The following is a 12,343-nucleotide window of genomic DNA, read 5'->3' on the forward strand; positions in this document are numbered from 1 at the left end:
TCGAAATGACTTTATTTTGATAAAATTGCTCAATTTTTTTAAAAAAATATGCAAGTTCCGCCAAACGGGAACACCTGAGGGAGCTGCCCCCGCTGCCGGAACAGCGAAGGCAGCCCGCGCCGAGGCCACAGCAGGCCCGGCAGCAGCCTGCCAAGGCTGTAGCAGCCACGGCAGGTGGCTGCCATGTCTGCTGCAGCCTCGGCAGCAGCCTGCCTGGGCTGCAGCAGCCTCGACAGGAGGCTGCTATGGCTGTAGCAGCCCAGGCAGGTGTTGCCGAGGCTGCAGCAGCCATGGAAGCCGCCTGTTGAGGCTGCAGCAGCCCAGGCAGGCTGCTGCCGAGGCTGCAGCAGACATGGCAGCCACCTGCCGTGGCTGCTACAGCCTTGGCAGGCGGCTTTTGGGGCTGTTGTGGCCTCGGCGCGGGCTGCCTTTGCTGTTCCGGCAGCAGGGGCGGCTCCCTTGGGTGTCCCGGTTTTGCGGACCTTGCATATTTTAAAAAAAAAACATTTGAACAATTTTTAATCAACTTGGCGGACCTTGCATATTGTAAAAAAAAAATATTTGGCGGTTTTATTTTTAGAGTGCCTAACGGTTTAACACTTGCAAAAATTGAGAAATAAATAATTTACCTCCTTATTAATCAACTTCACCCATGCACGTGGCCAATCAACGAAGCTACCTACAGCTTGCCAAAGCTTTGTTATCCAACCTCCTCTATCAGTACAGGTAGTGGGATGTCTTCGAACCCCGCAACCACTGAATTGATCCCAACCGAGTAATGATGTGGCCCCGCCGTATCACCCGTCGTCGGTTGGGCACTACCATACGCCACCCAACTCAACGCCGTACTATTTGCATGTCCCGGGGCTAGAAGTGCACACCGGGTGTCTTCCTACACAAGTATATAAATAAAAAGAAGATAGTTAAATAGGACTTGTACAACCATTAAGGTAGAGGGTTACAAATCACCTGTAACTCTGGAAATTCATGCGGTGTTGGATTTTCAAGCTCCCTCAAGTCCGCATGTGTTAGAGTAGGAACCTGCAACCGTATATCAATCATTGCACCTCAAATCTCAATTAACTCAGTATTTTAAAACTTTTAATAACCCAATTGATTTTACCTCAGGTGACACATCTTCACCACGTATCTCATCTCCTCCATGTCTATCACCCTCTCCTTGTCCTTTTGGTTCAGAACATGAGTCAATCGGGGTACTCGTGAGGAATGGCAAAGTCGGTAAGTTCATCAGCTTCGCCCAAGCTTTCAATTCACCAACTAACTTGTTGCGTACTTGTTCCTTAATTGATGCCACCTTGGCATCCAACTCCCCCGGTGAGTTAACACTGGCTCGAGATCTACCCGATTTTGTGTATTCGGGACCCATCACCTTTTCCCATCTAAGCAATGACCCTCCCGAACCTACTACTCGTCCTGGATGGTATGGCCTTCCCAAAGCCATGGTGAAAGGGTCATTCTCCACACTTGGTTCAAATTTACCCTCCCCCATCTCTTGAGTGTGCTCAAGCTACAACATAAGGAAAAATGAGGTCAGTAAAATAGTTAATGATTTGTACAGTGATTTAGATGCAAAAGTGACTCAAATTCAACAATTCATAGGTAACTTACAAGCTTATCTGCCAGTTTTTTGGCTTACGGACCCTTGATGACCAATTTTCCGGTTTCCTTATCAAACGTATGGAGAGAACAAAAGAAATCACTGGCACGACTCACCAATGTAGTAATCGTGGAACTAGAGGGTTCCTTTGATGCCACTAGAAGCGATTTAGGGTATAAACCCGAATCGACCCACCCAGGTCTCTTTTCACCAAAAGTCTTAGGACCCATACGATGGACGTATTCCTTGTTTTCTGCATTCTTTTTATTTTTCTCTCGAAGTTCCTACAAAACTAAAAATGTTAGTATCATTGCTACAAAAAGTGTGAAGCTATTATTTAATTGAGATTAGATTTACACAAACTTACAATAGCTTTCTTTTGAGTCTTCATTCTAACGAACTCTTCCCAATCATCTTTTGACACGGTCGGCCATATTTGCCACGGGAGACGGTCATCCTCATCAGCATTCTTCTTCTTTGATTTCTTCTTATTCTTGTAGATCCACCCATTAGTCAAATTGGTCTTAAAGCCTCTGAATATTTCCGCTAATAAAGATTCAAACACCCTTCACTTCTCGGGATCATTAGGAATAGAAAACAACCTTTGCAAGCACAAATTAAAACCAATTATTAGTTTCTATTTAGTAACAACCATAAGATTAAGGTATCTTAAATTGTCTAAATGTGCCAAAAACACACTTACCCTTGTATCATCCCAAAATGTTTGAATCAAACCCGGAGGTACTTGCCGCATTACAAGTGTAATGGGGATTTTCCGCGAACATATGCCAACTTGATTAGCATATTTTCGACGCCATTTGGGCCCGGGTTGGCCGTTGTAGTCATACTCCAAGACCATGGGACCGTTCGGTTTCTTAAAGCTTGTCGTTGGACCCCTTCTTTTTCTTTGAGCCGGTGCCTTTTCCCCCCCCCCCCCCCTCCACCACCTGTGTTGTTTTCATCTTGTCCTTGGCTATGAATTTCAGGAGTCGGGTTCTCACCAACAATCTCACGTTCTATATTTACAATAGGCGGTGCACGTTCAGCTGAAATTTCAAAATCGTCAAGCCTACGCTCGAACTCATCTTGAGCCTGATCCTCTGGCTCACCCAAGTCATCCTTATTATTCATATCATAAGGCTTATCATCATCGTCCTCGTCCTCATCCTCGTACTCGTCCTCATACTCATCATCGTCAATGTCCTCTACACAATGAGGATTGTACTCGTCCGCCATGAGATATAAGCACCTGTTAAAGCAATCATAAAACAATATTAGTGTATAGTAAAGTATATGCATGATAGTTATTATGGTTAAGTAGAAGCTATTTAAGCCATTTTCACCTACTTATTATGGTCATATAACCTTATATATGCATGATAATGAGTACAAAATGGCAATTTCAAACTACAAACATGTTAAATATAATGAATATAGGTTGTTAGAATGAATAAATGTTAGTTCATACACAAAACAAAAAGATTGGGTTAAGTAGAATCTATTTAAGCCATTTTCACCTACTTATGGTCCTATAACCTTGTACATGCATGATAATGAGTACACTTAGGCAATTTCAAACTACAAACATGTTAAATATATTGAATATAGGTTGTTAGAATGAATAAATGTTAGTTCATACACAAAACAAAAGAATTGGGTTAAGTAGAAGCTATTTAAGCCATTTTCACCTACTTATGGTCCTATAACCTTGTATATGCATGATAATGAGTACACTTAGGCAATTTCAAACTACAAACATGTTAAATATATTGCATATAGGTTGTTAGAATGAATAAATGTTAGTTCATACACAAAACAAAAGAATTGGGTTAAGTAGAAGTTATTTAAGCCATTTTTACCTACTTATGGTCCTATAACCTTGTATATGCATGATAATGAGTACACTTAGGCAATTTCAAACTACAAACATGTTAAATATATTGAATATAGGTTGTTAGAATGAATAAATGTTAGTTCATACACAAAACAAAAGAATTGGGTTAAGTAGAAGCTATTTAAGCCATTTTCACCTACTTATGGTCCTATAACCTTGTATATGCATGATAATGAGTACACTTAGGCAATTTCAAACTACAAATATGTCATTTTCGCCTACTTATGCTCCTATATACATGATAACTAAACTATATTTGCAATGAAACCATTACTAACTTTTAATCAAACTACCTCAATCTGAAATTCCTTCGTTGTGGTCTGATCGCATATAACCTGCTTCGTTGTCTATGTCATTTAGTACAACAGGTGTAGGAACAGTGAAAGGTTTTGAATCATCAAATGCATCATATTCTTCCTCATCCTCAACATCTCCAACGCTTAGGATTCTTCTTTTGCCAGCTAGCACTATAGACCATTTTGAATCCATTGGATCAGTTACGTAGAACACTTGCTTAGCTTGAGATGCAAGGATAAATGGTTCCGCACTATCATTCAAGTGGCCAAGATCTACAAGAGTAAAGTCCTCATATTTGACGTTACGCCTGATATTATCAACCCACTTACACTTGAAAAGAGTAACTGTGAAGTCACAATAATCAAGCTCCCATATTTCTTGAATTCGACCATAGTATGACAACTCTGCATCGACAGGTGATTTATCCTTAGAACTTGCAAACTCCCTTGACGATGCCACAAGAGTTACACCACTGTTTTGGGTGGAGGAAGATTTCAAATCACGACCCTCGGTCCAAAAAGTGTACCCATTGATGTCATATCCCTCAAATGAACGGACATCATCCCTAGGACCGTACGCAAGACACCGTACTGTATCGGTCACATTAGTATCATTCAATCCACTCATTACTCGATCACTAAACCAATCAAAAAACCTCTTATTATGCAACTGCATAAGTGCCCTTTCACCTTTGGATGGAAATTCGTCACGCAAACTAGCCATGTGCTCGTCTAAATATGGGTGCACATCTGAAATATGGTGCAACACATAAAGGTGTGCTTGTAAGAACTGATCTCGGTCTGGTGACATTCGTTTTGACCCAATTGTGCCATGACCATCAAGTCTACCTTCATGTCGAGAAGTAGGAAGACCAATAGGTTGAGCAAGGGCTATGAGTCCGCCACAAAGTTACCTATCTCCTCACCCACGGTCCCTTGCATCATACTTCCTTCAGGGTGAGCCAGGTTCCGTACTTTATCTTGTAATGTACCCATGTGTCTTCTAAAAGGGTAGCACACCCTCATGAACACTGGAACATACAACTTAATCTCACGCACCAAATGAAGAACCAGATGAACCATTATGTCAAAAAATGAGGGTGGGAAATACATCTCAAATTTGCACAAAGTCACAACCACATCTGCTTGCAAAGCTTCTAGTGTACAAGGATCAAGAACTTTGCTACAAATTGTATTGAAAAATGAACAAAGGCTTGTAATCGCTTCCCTCACGTGTTTCGGTAGAATACCACGGATTGCAATCGGTAGGAATACTTGCATCATAATGTGACAATCATGGGATTTCATACTTGTCAGCTTCAATTCTCCATTTAAGGTTACAAATCTTTTCATGTTAGATGAGTACCCTGATGGAACCTTAATGCCGTACAGAAATGCACAAAATATACGTTTCTCTACCCTTGACAATGTATAGCAAGCCGGGGGTAAATAATTATTTTCATCCTTCGTTTTACCCTTAACTTTCTTCTTTGACGCATCTTTGGCCTTTCCCTTTCCCTTTCCCTTGCTCTTCTACTTCCCTTTTTTTGAAACATTTTCATCTTCTATTCTCGGCTCCTTCCCCTTTCTAACCTTTTCTTGAGGCCACAATTCTGGACGAATCCCCATCTCTTTCAAATCAAACCGTGCACCCTTTCCGTCCTTTTTTTTGCCTGGGATATTCATAAGCGTCCCCAAAAGAGCATCACACACATTCTTCTCTATATGCATCACATCAAGACAATGCCTAACGTCATGTTCTCTCCAGTACGGAAGCTTCCAAAAGATTGATTCTTTTTTAAACAGAGCAGCTGAGACCACAGTTTTTCTGATTTTCCAAACACCGTTCGTATCCCTTTCACCCGAGCACTAATCTCAGCACCAGTCAATGGTCTAGGCGCAGTATCCTCTTCCACGAGTCCATCGAAATCCTTTTTCATCCTACGGTACGGGTGATCACGCCTAAGGAACCTTTGAGTCCGTAGGTAGACATCTTTGTGAGAATGAGTCAGGTATACGCTTGATGTGTCATCAATACATATGGGGCATGCTTTTTTCCCTTTGACCTTGTACCCACACAAGTTGTCATATGCAGGGAAGTCATTCATGGTCCACATAAGGGCTGCACGCAATGTGAACATCTCGTTCTGATGAGCATCGAAAACGGAAACCCCTTCGTCCCACATCTTTCTCAAGTCGTCAATAAGCGGCGTAAGGTAAACATCTATGTCGTTTTTAGGTTTCTTAGGACCAGTTATTAGCAATGAAAGCATTACATACTTACGTTTCATGCATAGCCAAGGAGGCAAATTATAACTCACTAAAAGTACCGGCCATGTGCTATGTTGGGTACTAAGAGTGCCAAATGGATTCATCCCATCCGTGCACAACCCAAGCCTTAAATTTCTGACTTCATTACCAAATTCCTCAAACTTCAAATCAATGTTCTTCCACTGTGGAGAGTCAGTTGGATGCTTCAGCATTCTGTTTTTCTTTCTTCCCTCTGCATGCCACCTTAAGTTTTTAGCGTCTTTTGGTATTGAGAACAGACGCTTAAACCTTGGAATAATGGGAAGATACCACAACACCTTAGCAGGAGGTCCCTCCGTGCCAGGATTGCAACTCATGCGCTTGTACCGCGACCGCTTGCATCGTGGACACTCCTGTAGTTGTTCATACTCATTTCGATACAAAATACAGTCATTAGGACATGCATGTATCTTCTTATACTCCAAACCAAAGGGAAACATGAGCTTCTTTGCGTAATAGTAAGACTTAGGAATTTCATTCCCATCAGGCAACATATCACTTAATGCGGTCAACAAAGAAGTAAAACTGATGTCCGTCCACCCATGCTTCGACTTAATGTTGAAAAGTGTTAGCACGGCCGATAGTTTGGAGTATTTTTTGCACCCAGGATACAAAGGCTTTTTAGAAGCCTCCGATAATAACTCAAACACTTCACCTTCAACACCATGCAACATCTCATCCACTTGTTCATCCTCGACCTCATCCGCCTGATTATCATCGGCTCCATCCTCACCATTATCAACAATATACTTATCATTCTCGTATTCCTCGTCCACATGAATCTCATTGCTTCTAACACGCACATCATTCCAATCAAGTTCCCCACTGTACTCTCCACTTTCTCCGTGCCAAATCCACACATGGTATAATTGCCTAAAACCACGACATAATACATGATCTCTAATGATTTCAACACTATCGACCACATTCACATTATTACAATCGACACAAGGACAATAAAGGCCTTTGCCACCCAGTTTGCGTTGATAAGCTAAAGCCGTCTCGCAAAACTCTTGAACCCCATTCCAAAATTCCAATGTATCGCGTCTACCATACATCCAACCACGATCCTTCTCCATTTAGTAAATTGTCTCTAAACATATATATCAACATATAATTTATAATGTGTAACTGCTACATATTTTATGTAAATCAAATTCGAGTACAAAACGTGAATATACCATTCATATAGTGAAAAAATGCATGTTTCCAAAGGGTCCTTATCACTCCAACCTAACCCATCCTTGAATGTCTACTCTCACTAGTGAATGTATGTCAACTTTACAATTTTAAGGAAAATCCGGCAGCATTTCCCCCTAGTTCTCCAAGTACACGATGTAGATAATTAATTACCCACATATGTACCTAGAGAACATAGTGCGGAAATGGTAAGCCAAGATGTTCCTTAAAATCAAAAAGAAAACATACATTCACCACCTAAGTGAGAGTACACATTCAAGAACAGTCCCAACCGGGGACTATTCAAGACTTTCTCCTAATGAGAAAGCCTTGAACGGGTATCTAGGCATATGATGATGCAAGTATTCTATATATTGTTGTATTTATTTGCAATTAAACAATACACAAGTTGCAATTTCATGAATAAACTTTTTTCATGAATAAACTTTTATTAAATGGATAAATAGAAAGAAATATAGCTAAATAAAGTTTATAAGTCATACCAATATAGCAACTACCCACTTGAGCTCAATATATAGTCCTCAAGCTAATTAAACTCGTGCTTCAATTCACATATGAATCTATATATTAAAAAAACAAAAATTAGCAACGTCACTAATTCTCTAATATATTCACAATTCTCTAATGTATTCACAATTCTCTAATTTATTCACAACTAATTAAGTGGCAATATCACTATTTCTCTAATTTATGCACAATTCTCTAATTTAATCACAATTCTCTAAATTATTCCCAAATCTCTAATGTAATCACAATTCTCTAATTTATTCACAATTTTCTAATTTATTCACAACTAATTAGTAGCAAGGTCACTAATTCTTTAATATATTCACAATTACCCATTAAAACAACCTAAAATTACACATTAAAACATACAAAAACTCAACTAATTAAGTAACATTTTTACTAATCTCTATTATATTCATAATTACTCATTAAATCAACCTCAAAATAACCCATTAAAACATACAAATTTTTCAACTAAGAAACAAGGTAATGCAAAATTACTCTAATCTATAATATGTATTCAAAATTACTCTAAACATACAAAATTACTCTAATGTATAATATGTATTCAAAATTTCTAAATAAACAACCAATGCAAAAATTAAAAAAATTAGGGTAAAATTATATACATTCCTTGACTTTAATTTTCTTAACAATAATTGTTCAAAATGCTATTGAAAATAATAGAATTACATATTTCAAAATAGTTGTTCAATTTTTAACAAAAAAATAAAAACTTACCCTAAATTAGTTGGAGGTGGAATAAGCTAAGGGGATGAGAGATTGAGGACGACCCTCGTTGGTGGAGGTCGACAGGCGGTGGTGCGCACTAGTGGAGGCAGCGCGGAGGTGGAGGCGATGCGCGCTGGTGGAGGTGGAGGCGGTGCGCGCTGCTGTACGTGTTTCGAACAGAGAAGGGCGGTGGAGGCCGGTGAAAGACAGAGAAGGGCAGGGCAGGGAAAAGACAAGGGCAGGGGAGAATTAAGGGCGGTGGTTTTCGACAATGTTGGTAGCCGGTAAAGGTGGCGGCTGTGGTGGAGGGAAAAGGGGGAGGTTTCTTGTTCTTTGTCTCCAATGAAACAGTACTGAAGTGGGGAAGTTAGAAAGGAATGAAAGAGAAAGAGAGGAAGGAGAAGAAATTAAAGCATGGCCGCGTTTTTTTTTTTTTTTTGAAAAAGCCCCGGTTTAATTGGCACCGGTTCAAACCGGTGCCTTTTTCATTTTTGGCACCGGTTTGAGTTGAACCGGTGCCTTTTCCCTTTGTTTAAAAACCCGCCCAATTTTGGGCCAATTTTTGGCACCGGTTTGGCCTGAACCGGTGCCATATGGGGGGTGCCTAATGCTATTTTTCTACTAGTGTTGTCCACTAAGACCCCTTGTGAGCTTATGCCCTGGAACCTGTAGTCATTGGATATTTTGCTCAAGCTTTCTTGCATGAGCTCCATTTGTTGTTGTTTCACAGGGTCATTTATTTGAAGGGTTAAAGCCTTCAACACCTCAGTCACGTAAACCATTTGCTTCTTAAGCTCATTGACTTCTTCTTGAATTTCCATTATCTTCTTAGCTTTTCTCTTTTGACGAATCGGTTTATCAAAAAGTTGAACTTGAATAAAGGTGTATCCTTGATTAATCGCCCTTCTTTTGTTGACCAAGTACTATAGAAAGAGAAATTAGCTAAATTAGGGATAAGTTTTTTATTATTTATTTTTGGCTCAAGCTCAATTGAACATGCAATAGATTGAAAGAGGATATGGAAGAGAATAGAAATGGAATGGACCATGAACTCAAATGACGGAAAAACGACTCATGCATGAACCTAAGACATGGTTATGGTTACATATACAAAGTGTGCGCTAAGACTAGTGAGTGTAGGTGACATGTTAAGACTCGTGTGTATGACCATGGGACTAAGTGTTTAGACTTAATTAAGGACTAAATAAGGTTACTGCCATTAACAAACTGATTGAATTGATTAATAAACTATTTAATTAGACTCGTCGTGATGACTCGAGCAAAAACCTGAACTGTCGCCAAAGCAACAGGACTGCCGCCGCACACTGCATTGCATCCCAGATTTTTACGCCATTACTGGAACATTAATCTGGGACTACTTTTAGTATTTTTACTCTACGGGGACAAGCCTAAAGTCGTACTAAGTCAGTTTTGATTATTTTATTAAACATTAATTACTCAAATTAATTAATTAATAAATTAATTAGGCAAAGTCCTTTTAGTCATTATTCAGTTTATTTATACTTAATCACATGTCAAACAAACGGTTAAGAAAAAACATATCGAGTATGCACAACAAATAATGCACAAGTAGTTAAGTAGGCACAATATGATGCAATGAGTTTGCAACCTAATCACGGCTCTAGTTCTCTAAAGATTAGGATATGGGTTAGTAAAAAAGGGACCATGGTTATGAGTCCGGATGCACCGCACGAAAACCTTACCTTTGGAAGGGTTGGCGCGTGTGGATGGGACCCCGCGAGTTAAACTCGTTTCCATGGTTTGGTGAATTCAACATTCTCGGATGTACCCTTTGTTGCTCAGAGAGTTCAATTAGGTAGATGGAGCATGAATTCCCAGAGGATTGTGTCCATATGTAGAACACATATGGGTTCTAGAAAAGTGAGAAAAACTCAATCAGGAAGTAGAATCAAGCCAACAGTGCTAGAACTAGTCGAAACAAGAAGGCAGATTTCTAGCTCGGTATTGGAAGAACACGGCGCCAGACAACAGAGTCCGTCGCCAGGATATAAGACCAGTCGCCAGGCGACAGAGCCATATCATTGGCGACATGCTCTGTTATCTTGACGCTAGTTCCTACATGCCTCAGCAACTTTCTGTGTTCTTAGAATTTTCCAGTTTTTGCAGTATTATTTTTATTATAGTTGTGAAAGATATTTCTCAAATCTCCTACGTGTAAAGAAACCAATGTTTTTAACTCATTACGGATGGTCTATCCAATGAGAACCCTTTTTTTATGCATATGACAATAATGTTAATCAAAATTACGCACATGAAATACTTAGAACTTTTCGAGTCTCATCCACTCATTCTAAATCATTGGCGAAATAAATTTTAGGAATTAAAATAGAAATCCTCCCCAGTGGAGACGCCAAAAATTGTAGGGAATATTTCAAGCATTACCCTAAACTTGAACCCCACTGTGATCATACACTAAAGTACGGTGGCGTCCAAAGGGAAGGAAGCTAGAGCAAAAGAGTCGCCAACAAGTTTTAGGAACTTGTAAACCGTTCACGAGGTGAAGGTTACACCCCTTAACGATCCAAGATATCGTTAACTCCAATAGGTCTGGAACCAAGACTGGAAGTTTGGGGATGAAGGTAGAAATCCAATCTAAAAGAGAAAGAACCTGCCCTAATAATAGGCCTCTACTTTATTCTTCTCGTATTCATGTGCGCTTTCTGACTAACATGCAATCATTAGGTTTACCCTTAACCTGTTTAATCTATATTGGTTGAATATTAATGCACAAATAAGACTATTATTGGCGATCACTTGAATTATAATCAAATTAACCCTAAACAAGATTATTAATTATCTTATTAAGCGTGATTACAAGTACAAATTCTCTTTAAACATGCATAAAAAGTGTGATCAAACAATAAAAATAAAAATCAAGCAACATAATAATAATCATCATCATAACAATAATTATAATAACCATAATTACAATAATCATGTTAAAGCATAATAATATTAGCAAGATCCTAGGCATGATACTAACAAGATTAATAACAAACCCTAGCATGTCACTAAACAATAAAAATCAAAGCTTTAGCCCTAACATGCTATTAGGAAAGAAAATAGGAAGCATCACAGAAATCATAATTGATATAATTAAGAAACTTATTCTTACCCTAAACATCATACTAAGAAAAGCATCCTAACATGATACTAGGAAAAACATCATAACATGATACTAGGAATGAAAATAACAATCTAAACATGATAACTATATCATAATATCAATAAAATAATTAAAGTACTTATTTGGATGCCTCGTACCTCTTTCTAATAACAAAATGCACGCGTTAGTAACTTCAAGGAAAATATAAATTAAAGAATTAAATTAAATAATTGAAAGAAAGAATTAAGAAAGTCTAGACTAGATTTGGGACCAAACCCTCAAAAATACCAAACCTTTCACGTCTAGGAAGAAGGCAACTTCGAACTTGGCTAGGTGTCTAAATCTTGTGAATGCGAAATTTTGTTTAAAAAGGGTTGGTTTAGAAAGAGGGAGAGAGAAAATTAAGAAATTCTTGATGAGAGTTGATAATTAAAAATGGAGGTCTAAGGACGCTATTTATAATGAAATAGTCCGGAATTGATAAAAAGAATCAGAGTTCAAAAAGAAATAAAATACGTCTCTGTCACCGTGCGACAAGGTCTGTCGCCTGGCGACAACCAGTCGTTTGGCGACGCAGAAGGTTTTCCACGCGTTTTCTACTTTTTGATCAAGTCGTAAAAATCCCGTATGAAGGGTAA

This window comes from Chenopodium quinoa, unplaced genomic scaffold, assembly GCF_001683475.1.
Source record: "Chenopodium quinoa cultivar QQ74 unplaced genomic scaffold, ASM168347v1, whole genome shotgun sequence".
Taxonomy (NCBI): Eukaryota; Viridiplantae; Streptophyta; class Magnoliopsida; order Caryophyllales; family Amaranthaceae; genus Chenopodium; species Chenopodium quinoa.